Consider the following 19593-nt stretch of genomic DNA (forward strand, 5'->3'; position numbering starts at 1 on the left):
ATACGTGCAGCTACAATTGTGTACATCTCCAACATGTGTATTTGGGCAGGTACAGGCAGATTTAGCCTTGGGCAAGACACATTCACATCAGAAGGCCCTGAGAATGCACAGAGCATTGGGTTATGCTGCAGAGTAAGAATTACGATTCAAGACCAAGTTCAGAGCAAGAATTACCCACAGTCTCTGTGGGTAAATTCACACCAAGGGTTTTTGGTGGCACTTTTGCTGATAAACCTTATCAGGGCCGTGTTTACCTTAGAAACTTTCTGCAGGACACAGAAACATGGAATACGCACCACCGCATCAACCCGACCATGGCACCGAGTCTTTCTTGAAACACCTCCTTAACTGAGCAGCAGTTTTCATTCCTGTTGCTTCCACTCTTTATCCATGTTTGATATGAGAATTTGAAATCTAGAACCTCCTTTAAACATAGTGGGTAAATGCTATTTATTAAAAGATCTTGCTACTAAGAAAGCTCAAGTTCCCTGTTACTACTAGTAGTAGTTCTGAGGACAGTAGCCAGCCAGCCAGGCCCAAACAGGGAAATTTAGCAATCTAGCAATTTTAAGATGCTTTAATTCATACAGGGCCCATTTTCCACGGTGGATGAAAGGTCTGAGGTGAACCTGATTTTGTATTTGAATGGGGACAGCTACCTTCCTGTCTCTGAGCAGATGGGACTCAGAAAAGAGGAAGTGGAATGGTTTCAGGAATGGAAAAAAATATCAAGCAGGTATGTTCAATACAGAGATAGGAAAAGGGGAAATGGCTTCCACCTGACAGATATTATGTTTAAGCTGGGTATCAGGAAGAAATTATTTACAGAGAGGGTGGAGAGGCCCTGGCACAGGTTGCCCAGAGAAGCTGTGGCTGCCCCACCCCTGGAAGTGTTCCAAGCCAGGCTGGATGGGGCCTGGAGTAGCCTGGTCTAGTGGAAGGTGTCCCTGCCCATGGCAGGGAATGGGGCTGGATGAGCTTTAAGGTCCCTTCCAGCCCTACCCATTCTGGGATTCCTTCCGCAAGGCTTCTGTGAATTCCAGTTCATAGAGGAAGGATGGCCATGGGGAGAAATGCTTTCTCATTCCACAAACACGGTCCCAGGGGGCGGGGGGTAGCCTGGTCTAGTGGAAGGTGTCCCTGCCCATGGCAGGGAATGGGGCTGGATGAGCTTTAAGGTCCCTTCCAGCCCTACCCATTCTGGGATTCCTTCCGCAAGGCTTCTGTGAATTCCAGTTCATAGAGGAAGGATGGCCATGGGGAGAAATGCTTTCTCATTCCACAAACACGGTCCCAGAACCACTTCTCCATGCACTTCTGACTCTTAGCAAAGCATCAGATCATGTACATAACTTTCACTGGCATCCTTTGCTGTCACATGAATTATTCTTGCAGCTGAAGAATTAAGAGACTTTTTAGTTAAAAAGATGAACACATTGTCATAATTGGAGATTAAAAAAGAAAATATTAAAAGCACTCTGTGATCTCCCAATATGACAGAAGAATGAGAGAATACTTTTCATACAAGATCTCTCCATACCAGTTCATTATTAGAAGCTGTTCTTTTTTGATTCCAGTCTCAGTGAACTTTCTAATTCAATTTTTGCATTACCCTCCCCACACTCTGAAGAAAGAATTTATGATTCCTATTTTCTAGCTGTGAGAAAGGAGAATGCCCCCAAAAGACATTCAGATCAGATTTTGGATAGGATCTTTAAGAAGTGCTCAGCTTTGAAATTTAGATATATGGGCATCTTTGAAAATGTTTCTGGGCCATCTGTGCACATTTATGGTGACTCTATATCATAAAAAACCCCCCAACTTGGCTTGAAGTGAATTGACTACCATTGTGAAGAAAATCTTTAGCAGAACAAGGCAAAGAAAACAGTCTCCCAAGTCCACAACAAGTTCTTTCCTGACATTGTATTTGTCAAAGAAGCAGAACATTTAAAAACCTTTGTGTATATGTATCTCTGTGCCTGTGTTTGTCTATGTCAGCAATACTGATTTATAAAATCCTCTTTAGAAAATACTAAATCAAAAACATTTCTACCATACTTTATAGATGTGACAGATTGCCCAAAGAAATAATCAGACCCAGTGAGATCCAAAACATATATTTTAAAATAGTTTTAATAGTTTTTTGTTCCTTTTTTTTTTTAAGTTAGTTAGTTTGTTTCCTCCAGATTTTAATACAGCCTGGAGATGTGGCAGCTTCTTGCATTTGTGCAATTTAAAGACTCAGAAATTTCTGGGATTAGCGGGACACTCCCAGCTAGGTCAGAGCATCTTATTATGTGTCAAAGTCTGGAGCAGCGAGGAGCAGTAATTGCTGAGACTTGGCTGCATCCTGTCTACGCTCTGGGCAGTTCAGGGTGTGTGTACGTGTATTTGTTTTATGCATATCTGTCATAACTTGCTTTAGGGATTCAACCAACCATTTGTCTGCAACCTGGCTCAGTAAAAACTAAGTCAGAGGAAGGAGGGGGCCCAGGGGAAAAAAGGTAAGACCCTACAGAAGCTTGAAAAATATAAACACTAGAAGGGAAAGAAATTACTTAGAGGGTTTACCCTGTGGAGTAATAGGTTTAAATTAATCTGGGAAAAACTGATGAGAAATAAGGAAAGTATTCCTGTCACTAAAATGACATTTACAAACTGCTCTGGACAAAAGTATTACTAAATGTACAGTATGAAGCCAGTTTAAATAGATTGCCTTATTTTCTTATACAGCCTTTATTGTAATTATGGAGACCCACATTGAAACGAAGAGATTCAAGACCTCTTTCTTTCTCACAGTCAAACTACTGTCCTGCAGTTGTGCAATTGCTACATCATCCAGCTTTGCTTCATCATCCAGCCTTCACACATGGCATATTTGCCTGTCAATCCATCTACAGAAAACACTGGCCAGTATCCATCTCTCACCTCGCACAAAAAAGGCACTGTGGTCTAAATGTTTTCAAACATGCATGAGACATGGAGTAAGTGCCTTGCATGATTCCTCTTCTGCTTGCTCCAGGGTTTTGTAACCCATCTATCTGTCCCTTTTCAGCTGGGCAGCTGTGCTGTTATGGCTGTTGTTGTCCCTTTGTCAGTCCCTCTACAGTGATGGTCTCGGGGGACGAGCAGAAAGCATGTCTGTCCTATTTCACGAATACATACCCCTGGATGTGTTTATGACCAGGGTGGTCTACCCCTCTGTTCTTTACCCTATGCAATAGCAAATAAACCAAGAGTTTCTGTGAAGTTTGATGAACAACAGAGCAGGCACAGCAGCTCAGCCAACTGGCCTCATATCTTGTCTCAGCCAGCAGTCACACTGGATGCCAGAAGGAAAAAGTAAAATAGCTCAAAGCAGTTGACACTTCCTCAGAATACCCTCCCACGTCTCCAGCAGTTTGTGGTGCAGAGGTTTCCTGAGCCACAAACAGTGGGGAATGCAGGAGCTCACAGCTTGTCCTGCAGAGACTGCCAGCAGAAGTGACAGTGATGCACCACAGCTCCCCAGGCACCCTGGTGGAAGTGAGCACTGTGTGAAGGCAGGAAGAAAAAACAGATGTCTTTCCCTACAGCATGCAAAATACATAAAATTTGGGGAAGTAGATGATGGGAAAAAAATATGGGAAATGGTTGAGCCTATTTGCATCTCTTAGTTCTACCATGAGATGTGTAAAATTTTTTACATATTCATACCTACAGTAATTGATTTATTTTTTAGCCATTCTGGATTTCATGCTGTCTTTTCTGCACCTTCACACAGAAGAGCTGTTGTACTCACACACATATTTTAATCAAATAAAGGTCACACTTCATTCTTCCTGCCTAAACAGTGCTTTATCTGCATCATGTTTTACCTCTATTTCACAGTGTCACAGAACAGTAAGAAATTTTTTTGTCCTTAGCAAATAAAACAATGAAAACTAGACCAAAGGCAAGTGAAGGATCAGTCAGTGAATTACAAAGTGGAACCTTGCATAAGTTCATCTACTTCAGTTATAGAAACTTGTCTCCAGATGGAATATCCATGGAAAATTTCAAATCTGGTCGACACCCTGGCTGCCTGAATGGTCCAGGACTAAACTCTAACTCAGGAGGTATGGGGAGAAAGGTGTTTGATGTCCTACGTTTCACTTGCTAAGTGTCTATATTGAAACAGAAAAAGTCAACATCTGGAGTAAAACTCTTGTAAATTAATGGAAATATCTGAGAAATGATGCTAGTATCTTTCTAACACAGGTTTATGTTTCTGTTACATTAGTAGACTGTGCCTGAACTCCTAAGATCAGCCAGCCACGTCTATAAAATGCAGAAGAGACTCTATTACATGTTTTAGTGATTAAAACTTAATAGTTTTAATTGAGCGTGAAGGTAAGTATTGTTGAGGAAGAGAACTAGATATGCTCCTACAGATACGATTGATGGGGAAGAAACTGCCCCAACTGAAACTGAGAACCCTTGAGATCAAGCCAAAACTGAGACAGATCTGTCCTGATTTGGGGGTGAATAGTTTTCAGGACATGGCTGAGGTGGCTGCTAAGCATGGGGCAAAAGTTTTAGTGAGATGAGCAGCAGAAAGGATGACACTTCAGTCTAGGATGCAGAGTCAGATTTAATATTAACTTTACCTCTCTTCACAACTTTGCTCAAAACATTTTAATATATCTGTTTCAGAAATGAGAAAAAGAAAAAGCCAAACCCTATTGCTTGTTTCTGTGTCCAGTAGCTTTTTTGGGAGGGCACATTCAATCTCCAGTCATCCCGGGTCATTTCCTAGGAACTTTACACTAGATCCAGATGGTGGATTTTGGGAGGGAAAGGGGAATGTCTCTTTATTCCTCAAGAACACATTGGCTTCTATTGCCCAATAAGCAAAACAATACCTAGCAGGATCTTAGCTGTCCCAACAAGCTGTTGTAGGAACCTGGATGCACACAAACCTTTGCTGCATGGCTCACCTTGATCCAACACTTTAGGATGACAATGTCTGAATGGCCAAACATCATCTGGTTGACCAGTTGGACTCTATTTCTTAGCCAAGCCAAGCTCACTTCCAGTCAATGACTCTAAGTGTCTTTTCATGGTCTTTAAACTCAGGGCCATATGTCATGATACAACAATGGCTGTATCAGCCCCACTCCCTAAAAGCTTGTTGTTTTCTTTAATTCCTTCTCTGAAAGAAAAGTTAAGGAATTAGGGAACATCATGATGAAACAGTGTGATTTTCTTATCTGTTGTCTAGACTGGAAGTTAAGACCTAAAGCTGCATTTATTATCTATCCAGTCCTCTTGCTTTAGGAGCTGGATGTGTCACTGCTATGAAATGTGTTTTCTTTCCATATAATCATTTATCCAGATATAGACAATAAAAAGGCAACAGTATCAAAGCCTTTGATATGATAGGCAAAGTATTATCAGCTTTTTTCCCCTAATCTTCTATATATGATGGTGAACCTAATGACGAGCAGATAATTTATTGATGCCTCCTTCATATCCAGGGGGATAAGGAAGAAATTTTGCTATTAAAGAATAAAGTGAAATTCCCCACCTCTCCTGCATTATACACGTCCTAGATTATTCAGAGTTCTTTAAATCAGAACACAGATATAAAATAGTGGGTGCTTCATCGTGAGCATTAAACAATTCTGTCTGCACTGAATAATTTCTTACACTGCAATGATTAAACTCTCAAAGACCTGCCCAAGCAAGCTTTGAACTTAACTAGTAGAAAACTTGAGAGGAATTCTCTTGAGGGGCAATCATTTGTTGGTCTCTTTGGAAGTCACACAGGAATTAGAAGGGGATATATTGGGAGCACTGCTTAGAATAGGAAATAACCACATGGTGTGAATGGGCAGCCTATTTCTGAGGCACAGCCATGTCCTGGGAATGGGGAGATAGAAGACAAGCAAGCAATACTCTAAAATACGGATTTCATTCTATCATTCCAGCCATGGTGACATCTAACATTGATGGTTTTCTTGTACTTCAGTACTCTGAACGAGTTTGCAAAGAGTTCTGTAGAGCTAGAAGTTTATTTATTTTTTTTTATTTCTTTGCAGCCCAAAAAAGGAGTCAGTGCAAAACAGATCAGTACTTTTGGGAAATGCCTCACTTATAAATTCTATCTTAACAGTGATACCACTTTTTCAGTTCAAGTGACACGAAACATTGACACAGCACAATGAAGTCTTTTAAGACTTATTCCACACTTCAGCAAGTAACCAAGGCCAAGTACCATGCATCCAACTGGTAATTTTTTGCTTCTGTGCGTGTTAAAATACCCGATATGCCCCTGGCACAGGCAAGGCAGGTTTGATAGCATCCGCAGGAAGGAGGCCTCTTGTTTTTTCATGCGTAATTTATCACCACAGGTATTTTTGCCTACCTATGTGTCCTCTGCTTAAACTCATGGCAGCACGTACATCTGCAGCTGGACGTGCTGTTGCTGTAGCAATCATGCTCCACCCTTCAGCTCACTGGCAGATCCTGAAACAGGATGTCAGCATGAGTTGCCTCTCTGCAGAACTACTGTCTATCAGAAACAAACAGTCTTGAGACACCCTGTGGGGCACTTTTTGAGAGGAACAGGGGTAATTACTTAGGATATTTAAGTATAACATTAAATATTTACTCCTCCTGAGAAAACATTTAAAGTGGCAGTACTTTATACGATTCCTGCAAATGCAAACTCACAAGCTTGGCCAGGACATTTATCTCTTATTCTTCGTAGAAGTAAAATTCCACCTCTTATTTCATATATATCTGCATTTTTGAAGTTTATTGCTTCTCACTAGCCACGTTACCGAATTACAGTTTTTGTGCACCAAAAGAGAACAGCCTTCTTTTCATCCCAATCTTGAACCTGTTTGACAAACCTCTGTGAGCTTTTGGGGGAGTTTTGCTTCTGGATCTGCATGACAAGCTTTTCATTCTCTTTGCTTTAGATATAGGCACACATACCCTGTAATTACGGCTGTGCAGCTGATTTTCCCTTCCCTCACTGCTTTTCCCTTACCTTATCATGAAAAGTCGTGTGATGGAGTCATAATGATTGCTGCAAAAGAGTTGTGATGCATTTGAAACACAACTTGTGGCTCCAAGTACATGTGCATGTGCACACACCCCTTTGCTCCAGACATAACTCACTGTTCTTTACAAGCCTAACCAAATGTCACTGCACCCTTTTCCCGCACACTCCAAGTACTTCCAGTTTGACGTGTTATCTATATACAGCTTCAGTTGTGAACAACAATCCCCCACCTTGTATTACAGACTTTAATAACTGGTTACTGTTGTGACAGGGCATGTGACTAGGAAGAATGTCATAACATGCCTATTATGTACCTTCCTCCACCTAGGAAGATTTTCCTCCGTCTATTTTTTTGGTGACTTGGCCTGTGTGGGAAGATTCAGGGAGTGTTGAGACATGGAAAGTTAAATCTCCAATTATCCAGAGGTCGTGACAGTCAGCCAAATTCTGTGCTTCCCTTTCCACCTCTACACCCACTGCACTGTCCTGCTGCTGACCCTGAAATGGAAAGACCACCCTCCTTTGAAATGAAATCAAATCCTCACAACTTGCTCATCCTTGAGCCTCTCCCAAATGCTCGTGCTGCCAAACATGCCTAATTCCTGCAGTAGTTTCATAACCTGGTGGGCTCCTACTCTCTTGCGACCTGAGCTGAGGTCATTGCATTCATTTCTATTTACGAAGTTGTCCTGTGATTAAATCTGTGTTATCCCAGAGGCAAATGTGTGTCTGAGTTTTTCCCACTGTGTGTGCGCTGCCCTCCTCACACAGATGAGGTTTTTCTGGCAGCCTTCTGTCATGTCGTTATGCTTTGAATAATTATTTTTTTAAAAACTTCTCTGGTCCAAAATTCACTTTTTTCCATTCTCTCATGCTTTCCCCCTCTCTCCTTTTTGACTCCATCTCCATCCTCAACCCCTCCATTTTATCTCTGTGTTATTCTTGGACTGTCTAGGTGCCGGTTGGGAGCTAAGTTAATTTAGGTACTTGTCTGCTTGCCTGTCAGGTTCTATCAAGAGTAAAAAGAATGGCAAGTTAATAAACCCAAAATTATGTCAGGCATGAAGCAGACTCTTATCCCATGCTGTTTATCTGGCAGCAGGTGCAAAAAAGACCAATAAAAGAGAAGAAATACAGCCTTTCACGCGCATGCTCAGACACACACGTGCACATGCTCTGAAAAGAGGGTGAATGGCTGCGTGTTTCTGTCCGGTGGCCAGCACAGAATTAGCTGGTGGTCTCAGGCCAGACTTTATGGGGCAGGTGTCCACATTACAGAAACCACAAGCACCATTCACAGGTTTCTTGGCAGCTGCAGCACAAGGACTGACGCGCACTCTCAGTGCTTCAGGCGAGTCACTCAGTAGGAATTCAGGAATGGAAGTGGGGAGGAGAAGAGGGCGAGTTTGTTGTGCTGCTGGTCGGTCACCATTAATAAAACACGTGGCCTCCATACACAACAGCCTGGTTTTGCTAGGAAAATGGGAACCATGGAGGTGGCCTGGTCCTTTGGAGAGTGTGTTGTGGGCTCACGAAATTTGGAACAATCACTATTGCACTAGAGAGAAAAGTGTCAAACAACACTCCACAATTCTGGCTTCTGGCATCATGGGGATTTTCTTCAGCTTCCCTACTAAAGATAAGCTTTGTCAACATATTTTAGATAGTTCAGAATGATACATATCAGGATCAATAGTAAAAATGATGCTCTAGGATGGCAAAGTTTAGGAATAAAATGGATTTGGAGGTGTCTAGAAATCTACTCGGATTCTGATGCAAAAAAGAATCATCTAAATGGGAGGAAAAGAAATCCTCCCTTATTTTCCTCTTGTTTTTTTTTTTAACTGAGCTTCTCACCTGTAATTTCCCTTTCTCTTCACCATGAGAAGCGTAATGTCCTGCCTCCCAGGCTTCAGGGCATGGTGTTTCTCAGCCTTAAGGAAGAACCTCCTTCCCTAAGCAGATGTATTATCAGTTTCTCTTTACTCATACTTTCCTTCTCTACTTTTGCTCCTGGAAAAGAATGGCAAACTGCATCTTTCCTTATAGCTTTAGACAAAGTGCCCACCATGATCTTGAATGAGAGACCAAGGAAAAAGCTGTGACTACAGGCAACCGAAAAAGCTGTGACTACAGGCAACCAAAAAAGCAATGTACTTTTTGTTTCTGAGTTCTTTTCCCCTACCAAGGTCTTCCTATTTATGTGGAGTTATCCTAGGCAACAGACTGACAAAATCAGAGCCTTGCAAGTAAGTGAGAACATCTTAGTGATATCACTGCCAGTGCATCCAGCTTTTCAGGACTAAACTTCTGAACTGCATCAACAATCCAGATTTCCAGTGGACTTTATGAATGCAAGATCAGCATTTAACTGCTGGGTAGTTACTGAAAAATTAAAGCATTAGTTTGTGAAAAGACTTCAAAGGTTTGGCATCAGTACTGGGTGGTAAAACACACATAATTAATTCATAGATCACAGCATGCCTTTCAGCAGCATTGAATATTATGTTTGATTATGTATTTTATCTGTGTTTATGTGTATTCATAACTATATAAATCAGACTTGTATAATTATGTATAATTACATACTTTTGTTTACATTTGTTACTGGGAGTTTCCCATAACCACTGCTGCACTTTTGAAGTCACACATGAGCTGATAAGGACATAAAAGTTTCAATGTCATCTGGAAGTTTATATAGAATACCTTTCATTTAGACACTGGAGGGACCTGCTGAAAACATTGCCATTGTAGTTAGTGTGCAGAGGACAATTTCATTCAAACCATGAAGAAAATGTACATTTGGTGTTTATAGATATTAAGCTCCTATTTATTTTTAATATTCTAATTAATACTTAAAACGTGACAGATGACTGATAATGGCCCAACGGTAAACAACAATCTAAAGAATTATTTTCTTTTTTTCAAGGTTGTCCTTCTGTTTATATTTGTTTTAACTTCTTTTCAGCTGACGTCCTTAACCTTATTGATTTTTCTTTCTGTTCCTCAGTAACATCCTATGTGGTCATGCTGATCTTGCTTTTACCCACACCATGGCTTAAAAGTGAAGAAATGGTGTACTTAAAATCCTGATTCCAAGTATTGCTGCTCTACAAGTTTTGAGCACTTAATTAATACCACCTGTCTTGGAAAATAGGCGTTTGATAAGGTGACAAAGTTTGCTCTGAAGGCAAAAGTGATGGAGCAACTACAGTGAAGGCTGTCTTACCTCAAGAATACAAACCAGCCTGGTTTTCTAAGGAAACAGACTTCTTTACCCATCATACCTGTTGGACCATCTGCATCTTTCTGACAACCTTTGGACCCATGGGCTGAACCCATCAAGGAAACCTGACAAAGGGATAATGGTCTCATTTTGGACATAGTGGAACAGTAAGCTGTTATTACTTGGGAAAAAAATTGATATTTTGGGGACAGATGGAAGGAAGACACCCTGACAGAGCCCTGAAGGGAGGACTCAACCTTCATTCATTGCCTCTGCTGAACATAATAAATGAGAAGTAGCAGTGAGTCCAATGACCAGGAAGGCCAGAGTAAGGCACTCTCACTGTGCCCATCTCCTGCTGAGATAGCAAGGCTCCCAAAAACATGTAGGAGGTGAAAAGGGCTGAAGATGACATGGGAGCAGGTGTTTTGGGCAAGGTGGAACAAGTTACTGTCACTTTTGGGAAAGTTCTTCAGGGCAGTGGGGAAGATTCCTATAGTGTGAGCCTATAGGACAAACCAGGTACGTATTAATAAGAATCCAGGCTTCATTAGTCCTACTGCTCATAGACCACCTTCTGTTTCCAGGCTGCTGCACCCCAGTTCATCATGACACCATGGTGGGTGATTTGCTTTATGTAACTTAATGACAATAGTGGCAGCAGTGGGACTGTTCACTGCTTACAGGCTTGCTGCAGAGCAGTGCTGGAGTGACTGCTGGAGTGCACAAGTGACAGCAACAAAGAGCTGCGATGTGTCCCACAGATAAAAGACATCAATTCAACATGTGCAAACAAGCCTAGTGTCTCTTGCATTAAATTCCACTCTTATTCAACATATCGTTTACAGCACCAGACCTCATCCCTGTGGAGCAATTTCTTTCCCACTTGGTCTGCTTCTGATTAGTGTAAGAGAATGACGTATAGAAATGACACTGCAATAAAGATGATGGATAGTCAGTGAAGCAGCTGCAGATTAGGAGAAAAGGAAGCTGACTAATGAAGGTTGGCTTAGCAAAAACCAAAAAAAACAAAACCCACAAACAACAGTACAAGGTTCTAACTGTGCCTGCAAAAGCCACTTGAAATTCTCCTACTGGTATTCTTATTGGCATGCCACTCAGAGCATGTAGAACAGTAATTTCCCAGTGGAAACAAACTATTCAAAATCATGTTAGGGGACTAAATGTCTTTTAGATCTGGCTCTTAGTTCAAGGACTTACCCTGAAATCCCTTCTCCTCTGAAACTCATACTTCACAGGGAATAGGAAAAAAAGATGAAACAGCTTTGAAAAACCCAAACAACATTCTCTTTAGATAAAGATGTTGGACTAGGGTGTTAGTAAGTCTGTGGCTTCCTTAAGCTCATACATGGATTTTACAGACCAGGCTGAGTCAGTCTAGCGTGGGATGACTGGATGACCTTATATCCTTAATCAGATTTTGAGTGAATAGTTATTTTCCTTCTGTTTGCACCTGAGGAAAAGCTTACAAGTATTTGCACCGCCTTCTAAGCAAACAAAATGAATTGAGCAACAGCAGCCTGGAATACTTCACTGTGCTCCTGATTCTGCAGGGACCTTTCCCACTTTTGCTGTGTTTCACTGAGAGGTAGCCTTTCACTTCAGAAGGTGGTTCAACATGCCATTTTGGAAATGGGGGAGTGGAGTAGAAGAGAGGATGAGATGAGGGAGGGAGGGGGGCCACAGAAATTTTTAGTTAATGAGTCAAGTAGCTCAGCTGTCCAAAAATTTCCCAGAAGACGTTCACTTCTTATGTCTGTGTGAGCTCCTACAGAAAGGAATGGAATGTGCCATAGTTTTCCATAAAATCCTCCAAAGAGAGGATTGATCCACTGCTCTATGCTGTGTTTATCCTCTGGCTACAGTAAACTACACCAGTTCAAGGCCATAGCCTGTTTGTTGAGTTTATTGAATCTGACATACATTCTCATAAAAGAATTTGATATTGTGTTTCTCTGCAGCAGAACTGAAGATGATGGTAGCTCAGCCCAGTTTTTAATCCTTTTCAATGTACTGAAGTAATACAAGATCAATTTCAATCTGCAATCCCTGGATGTATTAAAGAAGCAATTTTGTCTGACCACGCAAAGCAAAGAACCACACACCACACACAAAGGGAGGACGCACCACAGGGATAGGAGGTGTCAAATTATTTTAAATAAATCTATTTGAATAAAGCAGTTTAGTGCTTGGTAAAGAAGCTGGTTTGATGACCCAGTGATGGACATATGATTGACAGGGCAATCAGTCAGGCATTAATTTTTCAACTGCATCATGAGGGATGCTGCCGGGCAATTTGTTTCCCCTGTGAGCTGTGAATCTTCCTCCAATGGAAAGATTGTAGCTGTCATCCATTTGTTCCTGCACTTTTTCTTCAGATTTCTTAACACAATCTTTTATGCTAATGATATTAATGCTAAAGAAAAAAATTCTCTTGAAGTTGGCTGTGGCAACATTTACTTCAGCTAGTTTACTGGATTGTCATCATAGACTGCTGCTTTTAAGTCATTAGTTTAGCTGAACTTAATTAAAATATGTTAATTTAAGTCCCTTCTGTTCAACTAGTTGACTCCTAGTCCCACAGCTGTAACAAATTTTGACACTTTAGTGTAGTTTTGTGTAGTTTACAAATTTTCTGTAATTTCTTATTATGCAGTCTAAATAGTTGAGGCATGGCTTAAAGGTTGTAGTGGTTTCTCTGTTATGATTTTAAAATCAAAACCAGTGCCAGCCAATGTGTCATCTATCTCAGCACATGTAACCAGTCCCCAAAGCACACAGATATTTACACTGTAGCACACATGAACAGTGTTACAACAGCCCTTGAATAGCACCACATCAGCTGGGAACAACTCACTATTTCTGGAGCAGTGCGTATGCCCCATTGAAATAAAAATATATTTATAAATAAGACACAGATTTTTCAGTTTCAGGATTCCCAAGAGCTGTTACAGAGCAGCTGAGGGTGAAAAAAAGTCAACCATTTCATCAAGGATAAGTCCAAAATCCTTTGAATGATTCTGTACATCATTAATGAGGAATTTTAATGAGTAACTTTTTGGTAGCCAAAACATCACTGACATTCCTGGAAATTCACCTCATGATGAATTTCTGACCAAAATTTGCCGTCATCATTACTGGTTTTGCTCAGATGCAGAAGTGGTCAAAAGTGAGAAAAGCAGCCTACAGTAACCTCTAATTTAAAAATAATGTTTTCACTACCCAGACACTAAACATTCGTTTGTTTCATTCTCTTCCTACTTGGTTGTTGTAAAAGGTCCCTGGAGTGCGGGGGCTTTTCTTCTGTGTTTTGTTCTGGGAAAGTCTGAAGTAAAGGGAAAGTTTATCAAGGTGTCAGAAGTGTGAAACTGTATTGAAGATAAAGGTCAAGAGGCTGTTGACTTTACTGGACTCCAGGTTTTGTCCCATGATCTAAATCATACTCCTTTGAAGTGCTTCAAAGACCTTCTCTTTCCGTGATCGCATACCAGGTTCCCAATACAACTTCTTAATCTACTTTCTGAGAAGACAAAAGTAGATTTACAGATGCTCTCACAGCTGACTGGAGCAGAACAAGTGGGAGAATAAAGGTTGTTTAAAAGAACCACAATGTGGCTTTCTTTTCAGGAAGGTTTGTGCTTCATCCTTCCACCTCTGTCTTGCTGCTTAGTCCAGCCTATTTTTGAAAGTGGAGGGAAGAAGAAAGTTTGATGATTTTTCTGGAGCAGCTACGGCAGAATTTGATCCTCACCTCACAAGGAAGTTTATTCCCATAAACCATCCCACTCAATTCTGCAGAACAAGGAAGGCTGAAAGCCTTGAATAAACTGGAAAGTTGTTGAAACAAATGTTTCAATGGTTCTTAAGCTCTACCTTTGAATCTTTGTCAGGTCATTCATTATCATCATTTGCCCACCTAGGAGAATAGAATGAAACAGATCCCAGTGGCTCTGCTGAAATTATGTGAGCCTTAGTGGCACATAATGCCTCATTTTCCTTCGGGGAATATTGAGTGTATCACTGGATAAGCCGTGAGCATACACCATGATTTTGGAAAGCAGACAGGATTGCTCCAGATTCTCTCTGTACCATAATAACATTAACATTTGACACTGCACCTGCTGTAAAGATTAAATGCTGTTGAAAACAGGGGGCACTTATCTTAAAAAGCCACTAACCTCTCTGTAAGGAAAGTCAAGGGTGTCAGGACTAAGGCCACCAGCCTGAAGTTTTCAGAGAGGGATGGTGACATCGAGGTACTCAACCTACACCAATACCTAACTCATATCTGGTTTTTAAGGTGACAGGTACTTGACAGCTTTGAGGTCACACGAAACTGCTTAAGAACCTACCTGCCTGATAGTGTGGAAGCTGCTTTAGTAACTTAGGCAAATCCTATGCTTCACATTTTTCAAAACCTTGGCTAATGACTGTTGGCAGAAATGCTGTGCTTTCAGTAAGGGATGTGGAAAGGGTCATAATTTGGTCATCAACATTTGATGCATCCCAGAAGAGGATCTAAAAAGGTATCCTGCTAGGAGTGATGTGTTGTTGTTGGCTGTCCCCAGCTGTGATTGAAATGGATTCAGCATTTTAGGAGTGAGAATAAAAAAGTAAATTGTTAAGTCCCTTAGCTTTTTTTTTCACTTGGTTTTAAAAATTATGAACTACTGTGATTTTCAGTCTGAGAAGAGACTATTTTGTCTGTTTGATCACTTTGAATAATTGTCAGTGAGATTTCTTTCAGTGGGAAAAAGACCAGGGTAGATGTTTTATTTTGCATACTTAGATTTAAATAACATAAGGCACTTTTCTGTCTTTCTGAACTTAAGCTACTCTCCATCTAGATGTAATTTGTGGGCAGCAAAGCAGCCAACAATCTAAAATGGCAAAACATAATCCATTCTTCCCACACCTTCTAAAACCTGACCTTTCCCGAAGTTCTTTACCTTGCCTGTCTCTACAGTGCCATGTAAATAGCAGAAAGCCTTGTTTCCCTTTAGAGTCCCTTTTCCTTCTCTAATGTCTTTTTAATTTTAGTGTGCTATTAATACTTTACTGATGAAAGATGCCAAGTCAGGAGTGATGGACAGGCAGATCAGCTCTCTAGCAAGAACAAGTCAAGTTTTTGCATTCCAAGATAATTGTCTGAAATGATGGCCTGAATATATCCTCCTTATCTCACACTTTTCCACATAAATCCATGTACCCTGTCTGTCCCCTCAGAAGATATGCCCTGAAAGGGCCAGACAACTGTGTCACAGCTGTGTGTAGCCCTCAAATTACAGCCTTGCTGCATGCATCTCAAAAGGAGGGTTTGTCCCTGTAACCACCTCTTCTTTGAACCAGAGGTTTGGTAATCCTCTGATTTCTTCAATGGAAGCCATGCATGACAGTGGCTTGAAGGAAACTGCACCTATTCAGATGGAGCTAAGTCTGAGGTCACTAATTCATTTCACATGCACCAGACAAGGGAGCCTTCAGACAGACCACTGAGATTGCCAACAACATTCGAACAATCTAAGCAGGACCCCAAGTAAGGAGTAAGGGTGAAAAGCTCTACACAGATGTGGAAGCCTTCCTCTGCTGAATAGACCAGTTGGAAGTATGCTACAGGGTGGCTGAGACTGTGTGGACTGGTAAAATCACAGGGCTAAGGATTCAGCTGGGGCAAGAAATTGATTTTTCTCAATTATTTGAAGCTAATACAGAGTAGAAATCAGGTTCATAAATCCTTAGAAACTAGAAGAGTGTAAGAAGAGACAAGAGTCTGTGTTGGGGTGGCTTCAGGTCTAAAAGATGATCGTTCCTTTTTTTTTCAGAAGGATAAGAGTTCACTTACTTTTTGAAGTATCAAATTGACTGTTGTCTCTGCAGATTCACTTACCTTTGGCTGTGTAACTGAAAGGAGCCTGTAAAATGGGTTGCACTGTCTCTCCCATGTTGCCTTTCCTTCAGAGGGATGCTATAGCACTCCATGATATAGACTTCCATGTGAAATCACTTGGTGTAGACTCTGAGATGGACTGGAGAAGCAAACTGTTTATGTATAGGTGAAATTTTACAGTTTTACTACTTTTTAATGGCATAAATGCAGATAAATCTTGAAGGAATCCTTCTGGTTTTTTTTTTTTTTCATTTTCAGTGGAGAAGTGGGCTCAGTGGGACTACATGCACTACAGAAAACTGTATCTGAAAATTCAAACCAAACCAAGTTCAATTAAAACTTTGAGTGAGCTCTAGGTAGACAAATTACAATTAGAATGGTAACATCCCGGACTCTTTGATTAGAAGATGTTGTAAATTGTGGTCAGTGCTTGAAATATTACATTTTAATCAAGAGAAGGAACCAACTGGAAGCTTTGTTGTCTTAATAACATCCCTGGGCATTAAGGTTAGTGGTGAGTACCACAGTACTCTGTAGTTTGCTTAAAAGGTCAAATGATGACATGCACTTGGTTTGTTAGATCTGAAGAGATTCTGCAGTGAAGTGGATGCATAATAAACCACTTTGAAATCTTTGACTTGAGTCACAGAAGAAAAACAACTTCAGTGTGAATATTATACATGAAGACCTAGAAATAACTTTCCTTTCCCACCTCATCTGTCCACCCACAAGCCCCTCCTTCTAGTGGAGGAAAGGCAAGCAGATTTCCTTTTTTTTTTGTGCCAGTAGTTCATCTTGTTTTACTTGCATGACAGCAGATGTGTTGGGAAGACAGTAGCCTTGAGGAGCAGAAACTGTGACTGTCTGTGTCCAAGATGCAGAGACATTCTCACAGCTTTTCAGCGTGGGGCTTCTTTTTAATCCAGGGATGTGCACTGCGTTATTTGGGAGTCGGGAGACTTCACATGAGGGCAGGCAACGCTGCTGGGATGCATTTGGAGATTGGATTCTTCCTTTGTCACCTTGTGTACAAGGTGCAGGAAAGTCACCAACCAACTATATCACAGAGTGAGAGCTGGGTGGGATTATTGGGACTGTGCTGTCCAGGGCCAGGAGCTGGACTGCAGTGATCCTTGTGGGTCCCTTCTGACTCAGCATATTTATTCTATGATTCGAGGTGCTACAGAGGTTCTTGGGCAAGTGCAGCCCTATTTGCATGAGAGCCAGGGTCTAAAAGATCTTTAAGTCTCACTCTCCATCACTGAAACTTGTCCGATCTGAATTGTGCAAACAAAGGAGCTCTACTCTGCTCCCCTCCTCTGTGTGCAAATTCCCCCTGCTAACCTCCTCCACCACCCACTGTGTTTTCTGTGTCACCACTGAAATCAAGACACCCTCAAGACAGAAAAAAAACAGCAGGAAACACTAGATAGCTCACTGCCCATCTGTCTGCCTCTGCAGGTGTTCAATTTGCATCCCAAAGTCAGGCAAAAGAGGCCCAACAGTCCAAAGGATATTCTGGGAAAGGAGAGTCACAGCAAAAGACAGTGGGACACAGACTGAAAATGTGTTAGTGCATTGTCAGTGACACTTCTGAGCAGAAGGCAGTGGTGCAGTCCAGACATGTCCTCAAATCAAGAGAACATTCTCTGCTGAAGGCACAGCATGGCGAGAATAAATGCACAGAGCTCCAGCTCCTGTCAAGACAAGATAAGCTCTTCTGCAAGATTAGGATAACCCTTACTTAAAAGTGACACAAAAATGTTGTAGGTGATGTCACAGAATGTTAAGGAACAGAAGGTGGCCTAACACTCATCTAGTCCCAATTCTCTCTGCCACGGGCAAGGACACCTCCCACTAAACCTGGTTGCTCAAGGCCTTATCTAACCTGGCTTTGAACACTGCCAGGGATGGGGACATCCACAGCCTCCCTGTTCCAGTCCCTCACCAACCTCACAGTAAAGAATTTATTTCTAATACCTAACCCATATTTCTCCTCTTTCAACTTGCATCCATTACTCTTTGTTCTCTCACTGCAGTTCCTGATGAAGTGTCCCTCTTCAACCTCCCTGTAGGTCCCCTTCAGATACTGGAAGGCTGCTATGAAGTCCCCCTGGAGACTTCTCTTCTCCAGACTGAGGAGTCCCAGTTCTCTCAGCCTTTCCTCAACAGCAGAGCTACCCCATCCCTCTGGTCATCTTGGTGTCCCTCCTCTGGACAGGCTGCAGCAGCTCCATGTCCTTCCTGTGCTGCTGGAGGCAGCTCTGTCGGTGGGCTCCCAGCAGAGTGGGGCAGAGGGGCAGAATCACCCCCTCCCCTGCTGCCCACACTGGAGGCTCAGCCCAGGGCATGGTTGGTTTCTGGCCAGCTCATGGTGAGTTTTCCATTGACCATCACACCCAAGTCCTTCTCCCAGGGCTGCTCTCCATCACTCCTCTGCCCAGCCTGTTGGTGTGCTGGGGATTGCCGTGACCCAGGTGTAGGACCTGCAATTTCGCTTTGTTGAACTTCATGAGGTTCACACAGACCTACATCCCCTGCCTGTCCAGGTGCCTCTGGATCCATCCCTTCCCTCCAATGTGCCAACTGCACCACACAGCTTGGTGCCATCAGTGAATGTGCTGGGGGTGCTCTGATCCCATTGTCCATGTCACTGACAGCTGTGGAACAGTATCAGCCCCAGCACCAGCCCCTGAGGGACACCACTCATCACTGGTCGAGTTAACATCTCAAGTTACTGTCACTTCCAGTCTTTTCTGACTTTCCCATCTCTTTTCAGTAGCTTGCCTGTTTGAAGAATGCAAAGATATTAAAAAATCAGCTGCAAGTAATTTCTCCATAATAAAAACAAACAGAAATTCTGAAATTAATCCCAAGGCAGCAGCAGGCTATGAACTAAGATCTAGTTCAAAGCCGGAGCTCTATCTACTAATACAGTCAGTTCAGCCAAAATAAATCTTTATTTTCACCAGATGCTACATGTGGCTTCAGTATTCCCACACATCTGCATTAGAATGTTCAGAGAGAAGATAAGTCCTTTCTTGGACAATGTCAATGTAACTTTTGTGAACTGGTCTTATGATGATCCTTGATTTTCCAGTCTTTTACACAATCCTCTGGCCTTTCAGGGATTAGCACATTCAACAAAGGTGGGGTCTCCTCCCAGACAGACTTGACTGTTGTGCCCAAATGATTTCTGGTCACGATCCAGACAGGTTACACTGCGCCAGCTGACATACACAAGTGCAGTTGAGTGAAGCAACATGACAGAACTAAGACTAATCATTTTGGTGTGTTAGTCATTTTTTGAAGGGCTTAATGAATTGAGACTTCTAAATTGCTCTTTTCACAGAGAAAGAAAGTCTCTGATTTATTTGAAGGCTCAGTCCTCAGTGTTTTTTTCTCATTATAATCTTAAATTGAACT

The sequence above is a fragment of the Corvus brachyrhynchos genome, unplaced genomic scaffold (assembly GCF_000691975.1).
Source record: "Corvus brachyrhynchos isolate BGI_N302 unplaced genomic scaffold, ASM69197v1 scaffold523, whole genome shotgun sequence".
NCBI lineage: Eukaryota > Metazoa > Chordata > Aves > Passeriformes > Corvidae > Corvus > Corvus brachyrhynchos.